This window comes from Tachysurus vachellii, chromosome 19, assembly GCF_030014155.1.
Source record: "Tachysurus vachellii isolate PV-2020 chromosome 19, HZAU_Pvac_v1, whole genome shotgun sequence".
NCBI lineage: Eukaryota > Metazoa > Chordata > Actinopteri > Siluriformes > Bagridae > Tachysurus > Tachysurus vachellii.
In genome coordinates, this window is record NC_083478.1 from 8,135,058 (window position 1) to 8,145,980 (window position 10,923).

A 10,923-nucleotide genomic window follows, 5' to 3' on the forward strand; every position below is an offset into this window, starting at 1 on the left:
CTTTAATCTATTAGGATAATCTTATTTAAATTATAGCCTATGCGCAATTATTCCGTGCTCTATAGTGCAAGGAAGGAGGAGAAAACGCACGTTTGTGCAATGTTGAACGATATTTGACAGTGTGTGGGCTTCTGCCTCTGTCTGCATGTTTGAGTTAGCAGAGTGTAGAGAGGCCGCTGTGGTGCCGAGGTCGTGAGAACGGAGTGAACCGGAGAGCTCGCGGCCAGGCACAGCGCCAGTCGGTAAATCCCCGCTGGCACTGCAGACAGGTCGCGTGGAGGTGGAGAGGCGCGAGCAAGCGCGTACGGAGCCAGTGGAGAGTCTGCCTCACACACACACGCACGCACGCACGCACATGCACACGCACACACTATTCCTGATTGATTGACAATTCATTCGGGGCTGTTTCTTTGCAAGCGTAAAGACAACAGAATGAATAAAAAAAGCAGGCGTGAAGAGAGTGAACGCGGGAAATCTTCTGCGTTGTGATGAGTTCAATTGGATGTCCCAGGGGAAGTGGCTTTGTACTGAGGGTCACAAACCTAAACTGGCCAATTCATTCAGGATGCGCGCGGGAAAAGACTAAAGCTTGGGCTTTATGTTCTGAGTGCTCAATCTTTAGGTCGTTAGAATAGGTCGCTTAAAATGATCCCATTATTATTTTTGCATTATAAAAATATTGTGGTGAGAATGGCCCTTTTTGCCACTAAATTGAATGCTGACTTAATACATGCTTTCTTTTTAAAAACATTTCTGAGAAACCTATTTTTGCAAGCTGCTACAACATTGAACATGTATTTAACAAAAAAAAAGATGAAGTCTTTGTACAAAACACAATGTTGTATACACAAATACACTCTCCTCTGTCAGCAAAAGAGAACTAACCAGTTGTTGGAAAAGTCCCGACCTACGTGTTGTCCAAGCCACACGTTAATTTTCTCATGGTGCTTTTCTATATTTGTCCATGTGAAGGCACTTTCACATTCAGTAGATACCAGGAAGTGCTTTCCATGCTTAGGTATGGAAGTTGGAGGTGGAGAAAGATGGGGCAAGAGGTCCATGTTCCAGAAAAGAAACAGGAATGTATGACTCTCTTTTTACACCTGCTGCTATGGGAGCTTATGTGAGAGTCAGACATGGGTTGTAAGTCAATAGATATCTGGACTTGACTGTTGACATTCTTGAGTTCTTCAGCTATACTTCACAGTGTTTGTAAAAAATTGGATATTGATGATTTAGAGATGTTTAACATATCAAACTAGGTTGAACTTAATGAAGAAAGTCTAAAATACACAAAACAGAAATGAAGCTTGGGTTGTGTTCTTTATGCTAGTTTCCTATTTCAAACTTCTCTCACATAAAATCCATTTAAATAGTGCATTGGCCCTTGCATTTGAACTGTTGTTTTTGATTTTGACACTGTGATTCGTGGGACTGCCCTTGATATTAATAGAAGCTATCTCTGGGAGATGGAGAGACCTACGTGCTCACAAGGGAGAGATTCATGGATAACACACTCACTGACTGCTCTGATCGGATATCACAGTCCAAGGAGCCGCTTGACTTGGACATCCTCGTCACTTGCTTTCAGGATGTATTTCTGAGGCTAGGTTTTGCTTTTCAGAATCTTCTCACATTTCAGGATACGAGCCAGATCAGTTTAAGCCCTTGCAAATGGTGCAGATTCCATGATTGAAAATACACACACACACACACACTCACACACACACACACACACACACACACACACACACACACACACGCACGCAAACACACACACACACACATATACGCACACACACACAAAAACTCACACACACACACACACATACACACACACTCAGACATGCTTAAGCTGAAAGACAGGAGCTCCCATATATTTATACTGAAAGCACCTTGGTGGCCTTGAATAAATTGGCCTGAAAATTAAAACCAGAAAAATTTATATATTTTCTCCTCTCATAGGCACATGTTCAGCTGGACATCACTTGTTAGCTTTTTTCATTTGATTCAGGGGTTAAACCCATTGAAATAAATACAGTAGTGCTAAAATATGCTTAGGAACATTTAAAGGTCAGTAAAAGTGATGCAAAAGTTGATGAAAAAATGTAATCATTTTCAGTTGGTAACCGAAAAGTCAAGCAGAGGGCACAATCTGTAGGCACTCATGTTATGAGTGTACATTGATTTCGGTCTGTGTAAGCTTTATGATATCAGTCGCCTCAGTGGCATTTCCCTAGTTTGCTATACACACAGCTAAGAACTGTGCCATGAGAAACTTCAAACTATAATAGAGACCTGGTACAAGTTTAACATACACTAAAAGAGGTTAAAAGGATATGTGTTACTAGGAACAGAAGATGCCAACCAGTGGTGGCACACTTCCTGTGTGTAGCTTTTTCTATGTGTTACATCGGCACCATGTGTATCGGGTTCAGAGGAAGGGCACGCGCTGTAGGAGTGGGAAATGAGCCTTGAAAGGATGGTGAATCAGCCACTGTCTCACCACAAGCCTTGACATGCCCCAGATAGACACCTGAGAGCAACTGCTTACAGCTCTGACTCAAGCCGCCTTGTGTTGTGCATGTGACAGTGTGTCTGTGTGATTAGCCTTACTATCTTTACTCCATTAGTTGTCAACACCCTAGAAACAGCACACAAACAAAAGGGGTTCTCTCACAATAACCTAAATTAAGGGATGCAGGACGTTTGGTTGCTTGGCTCTTGGTTTCCTGACTTGGAAACAAAAAAATGGTATACATGTATATTCTATACTGTATAAATCTGACCTTTATCCTATGATGGGAGTAGTCTTTTCCAGGATGACCCACAAGAGGAAGGCACAGGAAGAGCTCAGTGAATGGTTTGATGTGTGGGAAAATAATACAAATCCAGGATGAAAATACTTAAAATGCAAATATTAGAATACTTGGAAACTATATATAAAGTGTCAAAATCCTACTCAGTTGAAAGTGAAAATGTACTCAAATGAAAACATAAAAATGTGCTACTAAAGTATTTAAGTACTTAAAAATAAAAAGAATGCACTTTCTTACTAATTAAAAGTAGCACACATTTAAGAGCTACTTTAATTAAGGTTAAAGCCATGTTTTAATTTAAAAATGAACTTTTATAACTTATCTTAAACTGTTTAAAGGTGATTTTTACAACAGTTACACCATTTTGCTTAAAATCAAAAATTCTAATCTTGTATTAATTTTAATGTTTGCAATGTTGTACTAGTTAACATTAAGCTAATTATGTTAGCGACTGGAATTAATGCTAGACCAACACCAAATAAAACAGCCTAACTTTCTATAGATAAATATACCCAATTAATGTTAGCAAATTAATGAAACACAAATTCAAACTGAATATTTTTAACTGAATATTTTTACTTCACACAAAATAAGTTCCTTCAATAGATATTATAAAGTATAAATAAGTCTTAACAATGATACAAAACCATCAAGTCTCTTTATATGTTAATATTTCTTGTTTGAAAAATACATTCTTTTTCCAAATCAAATCATTGTCTTTGCCATTTGTTACATCTGATATGTTCTTTCAGATATCCAATCCACCAATTGTTTGGCGATGTCATACTGTTACAGATATTGACTATTGTGTCAGTTGCATTTCTGTTGTTAACTACATTGTGTAGAATAAGGAGGTCACTGCAGATGATGAAGTGGTAACATTCTTGATAGCTTCTTCTACTGATGAATTGAATGCTAATCCGAAATGATGGGATGCCGAGCTCAAAATGAGCCGGTTCAATGTCCATGAGGGAAGTAAAGATAAAATTTGTACTTTGAAGGTTTAAATTACGAAAGAAAAAATATCAAATATTCTGTTTCAATAATCCTTATGCAATGTATAAATAAGACAAAATAATGTGTTAATAATATTAAATCCTTAAGTATACTCAAGTATTTTCTGCCTTGGTGTAAATCATTTACCTAGGCCTTCACAGTCTCCAGCTCTCAACCTGTGACTGACATTTTAGCCAGCAATCTCCAGTACATCATCAAAACACCAATTAAACAAATACTTTTTAGAAGAAACACATACTGAAGCTGTTTTAGCAACTCACGGACAAACACCATACCAAAAACAATTAATGTGTATTTTCAAGGCATAGTAATAGATTTAGTAAAAATATAAGCAGAGTACACCATGTTTCCAAAGTAACAGGACAATTTGAATAAAGATGTATGAATGCTTCTCTGATGTAGGAAGTGGAATTACTTGATATTTGTCATGATGGTGGTTGAACGTCCTCTGGAAAATATCTCTGGAAAATAGGCTACGGTCAGGTGACAAAAAAGTACTAATATATGATTCTAAATATAACTAATCAAATATGCATTTTGCTGTGTGTATTGTGCTTTAAAAGATTTGTATTTGTAATTTCTAAAGTGATAGAATTTTAATCTAAAGTTAAGGTGTATTTTATATATTTTGTATTTTTATTTATATATTGCTGAAAGTTTACATTTGTTTAAAACAGTGTATTTAGTTATGCATGATGTATATCACGTTATTCAGACGTGTGGCTCATTGTCCCTATACAGGATGTCCTTATGTCTACTCAAACACTGGGTTGCTAGGGTGCATGAGTGTGTGTACATGTGTGTGTGTTTGTGTGTAGAGAGAGTGAGACAGAGACCTAGAGACAAATCCCCTCACCAGATGTTACCAGCTTTTGAAAAGGTGCCATTTCTTTCATTCTCACTGTTCCTTCCCCCCATGTCAAAAGATCAACTTGTTTTTCTTCCTCTCTTTATCAGGCAGCGTCCCAATATGTGGCCCTAAATGACTTTGCCGTCTCACTGGAGTGGCCATATTGCAAACAGTCAGGCAATGTTTGCCTGCCTTTCTCTTTTTTATGCCCTCTTGCTTCTCATTTTTATGCAGTGGGAAGGTAAACTCTTCCTATTTGTTTTTCACTTCCTATGGTAAATGTAGATCAGAGTGTTTTCCACTTGATAGTTTTATTGCTTCGATTCTCATGCATGAAACAGTAGGGCTAAGTGTCAATAAGTGGACAACCTTTCTTAAACAAAGACAGTCGGTGAATGGTTAGGAAGGAGGAGTGCACAGCTAGACACATACATGTTTTAAAATTGTGTTTTCCTCTTCTACAGATATTGAAATGACATGATTCCTGTTGCCATTTTTTCTCCTTTTTTAAAAATAATTGTTAGATTATAATTTGATTCAAATGACATAGAATCTGTGTATATTTTTCTATGCCACAATATCCACAAATCCATCGAAATCTTTGGAAAGCACTAATGTGTATTTATCTCCAAATCTTTTACTTTATTTTTCTCTCAGAATAAGTGCTGATAGAGCTTCCTATCTAAATGCAAACACCCTGAGCAGCTAATTTTAATGAATCACTCAAGTATCCTAGAGCTTCAGCAGCATGACGATTGATTACCTGTAAAGTACAAAACCTCCTGTTAGGCTTTAAGCAGTCCTCAGAGCATTTGACAGAGGGTAATGATCAATGTAGGGTCAGGGGAACAGATAAGATTAGATTAGAACATGCAAACATACCTCTTCCACTTCATCTGTCCAAACCTTCTCAAATTTACACCACTTAACTCAAAGGCGTATATATAAATTAAATTTAATTTTAGCACATGTAGAAAATGCGCATTAAAATCATTGCTTAACTGCTATAGGTGCCTACAAAATACTGAGAAAATGTTATTTATTGATTTAAATTAGTCTTGCATTCTGTATGATTTCTCCTGTCTTATTAAAACAACTTGCTAAATGTGTTTTTATTTTTAGTACCACATACTAGGGTGTCGTGAAACATGTGGTCACTACAATCTAGAGAACAGACTACAATTTCACTTTATTATTGTACTGACAATACATATAATCGAAATTCTCTACTTGGGTTTTCCTTGCAATTTTTGACTTTGGACTTTTACTAAAATCATTACAGAGATAAATCTGTAAATTCTATGTTAAGACCAAAACTGCAACTTTGATTTAAAAAACTGTATGACCCAAACATTGGTTAATGGGGTTATGCTTATGGTTACATTTATATGTAGCATATCATTAACTAGTTGCATTAATGAGTGTGACAGTGAAAGGTCCTTACAAGGATAGCAAGACTTAAGTGTGTGTGTGTGCGTGTGTATGGAATCTCACACACCGATTGTCATCAGTGTACAATAGCTGCTCTGTGGTCCATGTCTGACTGTATACACTCTGAAGGGGATCCCTGGAGCAGAACGTCTTATTGATCACTTCACCTATCCCACAGCCGCTATCATTGTCCTCTCCCCTTTTCTCCTCAGCCAAATCGATACCTCTTTGTGTCCATCTCTGTCCATTGACAAATCACTCAGGCCAAATGCTTTATTGTTCAGCTGTCAGTCAAACCATAGGTACGACCTCGTCTTTTCCCTGTTTCAACTCTGCATCACATGACCCGGGAGGAGAAGACAGAGATCTCTGCACATAATTTTACTGATACTTGATACTGATTCTGAACTTTTAGAGAGATCAAACATGAATATCATGTGAATGATCATGTGATTCACATGTTGAACATGCTATATTTCACAATTGTTTTCATCTTATTATTTTCTTACGATTTTATTTTTCCACATGATTCAGTGATTGTCACGTTAATCTTTCCAAAAGTAATTTTCACATAAGGTTTTAGTTTTGACCCATGTCAGTTATTTTCCCATGTTATTTTGTAGGCAATCATGTATTTTGCATATGATTCATTTATCTTTGATGTTTTTTGTGTGTTTATAGTTATGTGCAATTTTATGTGATTTTCATGATAGTTATTTTCACTTGTTAATGTTACCCCTCATAATTCAGTTCTTTTCACATTATAATCTATATTTCATTGAGCATACAGGGTATTGTTCACTGTCACAAGTTTAGTTAACATATCCAGTTTCATTTTATGTTTAAAATCCGATGATGTTGTAAATTACATGTGAATAACAAGCTTTGTACTCACTTTAGAGAGTTTAAAAAGTAACTATACACTTCTTCTGTCAATAGTACATTAACTAATATATTAGTGCATTAGCATTTTTACATTTTACTTTCTGTTATTACAGTCTGTTAATGCTAACCATGTTCTGAGGTTATGTAAGTTAACCCTTGTATGTTGTTCGGGTCTGTGGGACCCATATTCATAAACATCAATAGTTTTGAAAAACTTTGCTTCCTTGTAAATTTGTTGATTTTTTCCACTCATAACTTGATTAAATTTGATTGTTTTATTACATTTTATTAAAAAAACAACAAAAAACACTTTAACCTCTTGAGACCCGAATGTCCTCATATGAGGACATAACATTATCTCACACTTCATTGTCTATATATATTTATTGTACCAACCTTATATGAGGACTGTTAGGTATAATACTTTTGCCAAACTGCTTCCTTGAAAACACTGTTCACTGTAATCACAATTTATAGTTATCAGCTATGAATTAAGAGAAACAGTCAGTAGAAATTGTAATGTACACAACAGTAGCATACGGGTCTCAGGAGGTTAATTAAAAAATCTGATGTAATAAAGGTAAAGGGCAAATATTAACCATGTATGCTGTTTATATTGCTAGTAATTGGGATGAAGTAAACATCTGTAGGGTATTTTAACATAAAATTTTTGATTGTGTTAAATTAAAAGACCGAAAAATGCAGCGGGTCCACCAGAGCCACGAACACTGGCTGAGTAACAAAAATACAAACAACATACAATGGTTAATCTATAAATACCCGAGTCACAGCATCTCGGTAGATTCCTGTAAATGTGGCAGACCTGTTCTACCTGCTCATCTGTGCCCATACACTCTCTCAGGCCTGCTGGGATAATCTATAGCTTCCGTCCATTGAAGCAAGCATGTTTGCCATTGCTCACAGATCCAGCTTGCCGATATCTGTTTATCACATCTAACATCCCATTCTTTTGATGTGGCCACTTGCCATAAACGAGCTTCCATAGCCAGATCCCCAGCAATAGACACAACAGTCTGGAGCGCAATAACAATACTTCACTACAGCGCTCTTCCTATATTGTCTCTGATAATTCCGATTGGGGAAAGTTTATTGTTCAGAGCCCTCTTTGTAGTGCTTATCCTATCAGCCTGGAATGTTTTGCTTCCTCCTGAATATTTTTAGCTTAAACAGGGAATTAGCTCTTTGAGTATATATTCATGAGAATCTATTTGTATGTATAAATATCTGTGGTATACAGACCCATTTTACATGAGTGTGTACATCCTATTGTCTAGCTTGACATTTTATGGCGAATCTATATATTACCTGCGGGAGAAAAGTACTGCACTGTTTTCTGACAGCACTGTTCACGGTCACTGGGATGTTTCAGATGAGGACAGTAGGTCATTTAGGGGTTCGTGACCCTCCTTATTTAAAGCGACCAGGAGTCGAGCATTCAGGAGCAGTGAATGGAGGCGACCATGCAGTGGACAGGCGACTTGATTGCTGAAACGATGGCACAAGGTTAACAAGCCTTATTTAGGAAGGTCTGTCACCTCTGCAGAATGCTTAAGGAAAGCTTTCTTGGAAGACCCACTCAACACCTCACACCATGAAACCTCGAGGGCTTTAGGCTGAGTCTTACTTCCTACCCAAGGAAACATCTGGGAACAAAGAATAAAGCTACAGTTTTGTGTGTGTGTGTGTGTGTTATGAGGGTGAGAGTAACAGCATGAGAGAGAGAGAGAGAGAGAGAGAGAGTGAGAGAGAGCAAAGACGGTGTGCTTGTGTGTATATATATATATATATATATATACACACAAGCACACCGTCTTTGCTCTCTCTCACTCTCTCTCTCTCTCTCTCATGCTGTATATGTATGTATACATGTACATATATGTATCATGCTATATATGTATGTATGTATGTATGTATGTATGTATATATATATATATATATATATATATATATATATATATATATATATATATATATATATATATATATATATATATGCCTTGCCCTTAAGGTGTGCGTGCGTATGTGTGTTTGTGTGTAGATTACACATAGATTCATGTGTTTTCTGAATTTTTGGTTTTTCAAAAAAGCTGGATATAAAACGAGACATTTTTCAATTTTGAAAATATAAGAAAAAAAGAATGTTCCTTATTCAAGATTTTGCAGCATTTCTAGGATACTACATACATTTAAGTAAATTTGTGACCATGTTAGTGCTGTTGTACAAAAGGTCAGAGTCTTATACCTTCCACTGAAGCATGTGTTCATTTGATTGGAATCGGACTTGACATTGATCATGGTTTCACACACCTGTGCTGCACACTGTCTTTAAAACAATTATGTACATAAAATCAGTGAATACGAAATATGAGGAAATTGTTTAATTCATGTATATATTTTTAAGATTCTATTTTGAAGATTTCACTCAATTGGTTGCTTAGCATATAATTTGTAATGAAAATAAACTGCATTTAATTACTTAGTTTGTGTATTTTGGGTATTTTCGGGTATTTATTTTTACTTTATGCCTTATATATGACTCATATATTCAGCATTGTCAAAGTATTAGTTCCTTACAGAATCTAAAGGAAAGGATTTTTTTAAACCTACATGTTTATAACATTATTTATCAAATCACTGAAAAAACATTGTTTCACTGTCACTAGATCAGGACCTAATTGCTTTAAACAATTCAGACTATAACAGAAAATAAGGCCACAATGTTTGGTCTGCTGTGAAAAGTGGGCCTTTAGAATGAGCCACTTATCCGTATTCAGCATCGCTTCTCTAGTCCCCCAGTAGACAAAAGTCAGCGATGACATCACCTCATTTTTCTTCTGTGAATAAGCCACAGGCTTGGCTCATGAGATGTCTCTTTCAAACCTAGCTACTAAAGCTACTTAGGGGGTCTCTAAACACTGCTATGCATTTTCTTGCTTCCTATCTAATAATCAGTTGATTTATCAGGCGACAAGTGTGAGCTTTATCTATTCTGTAGAAATGTAGTCACTTTTTTCTTTTCTTTTTCATAGTGATTAAAATAGCTATATCAAGATTTACGCTATAAGATATATGATAGAAGCTCATTAAGAATAACACAGTATGTCAGCAAAAGTTGTTAAAATGATTGGACCCAAATCAGCAAAACATTTAGTACAATCTTTTAATGTCTAGTTAAATCTTTTTTTTTTTGTTCTTGATTTGGTGTTTGTTTGCTTGTTTTTGAACTATAAAGCACTGCTGCTTTTTCTCCATCAGCTTCGTTGTAAAAGTTGTTACCTTCTTTCAGTGAGCATTAAAGTATAGGGTTTATGCATAGACTCCAAAAGGTAAATGCTGTAAATGTAAATGTAAATGGTTCCACTTTAAGTATCTGAAGTATCTCAGCACTTGGCACATGCAGTGGTAAATAGTCTCACAGCAACTGTCTTATCATTTCATGGGAAAGACCAGGATAACAATGCAGCTGATCAACCAAAGCAGCTCATACTGTCTCCACGCTCAGGAAAATGGAGTTAAATATAAAGAATCTCAAAGGTTTCAAGTTTCTCACAACTGTGACAAAGATGTGCTTATGACTAGTTCATCCGTATATGCCATCTATTTATATATGAGTCTATATTTTTAGGTAATTTGTTTTTTCTAAAGAAGGGGAATCCAAATGTGTTTATTAATGCAGAAGCAGGTGGTTAAAAAGTCTTTGTTAATCACTTAATAATGACACCCCCCCACCCCCCACCCCACCCCCCCACTTTACATGGTGGCTCTTTAGAGGCTTTTTACCCCTCATGCATGAGTTGTGGAAACTTTATAAAAAGTTTATTTTAGCATGAAATGAGTGGGCATGGATAAATGGACTGCTCAAGGTTTTTGTCAGCCAATGCAGTCTAGCCTATTGGGGGT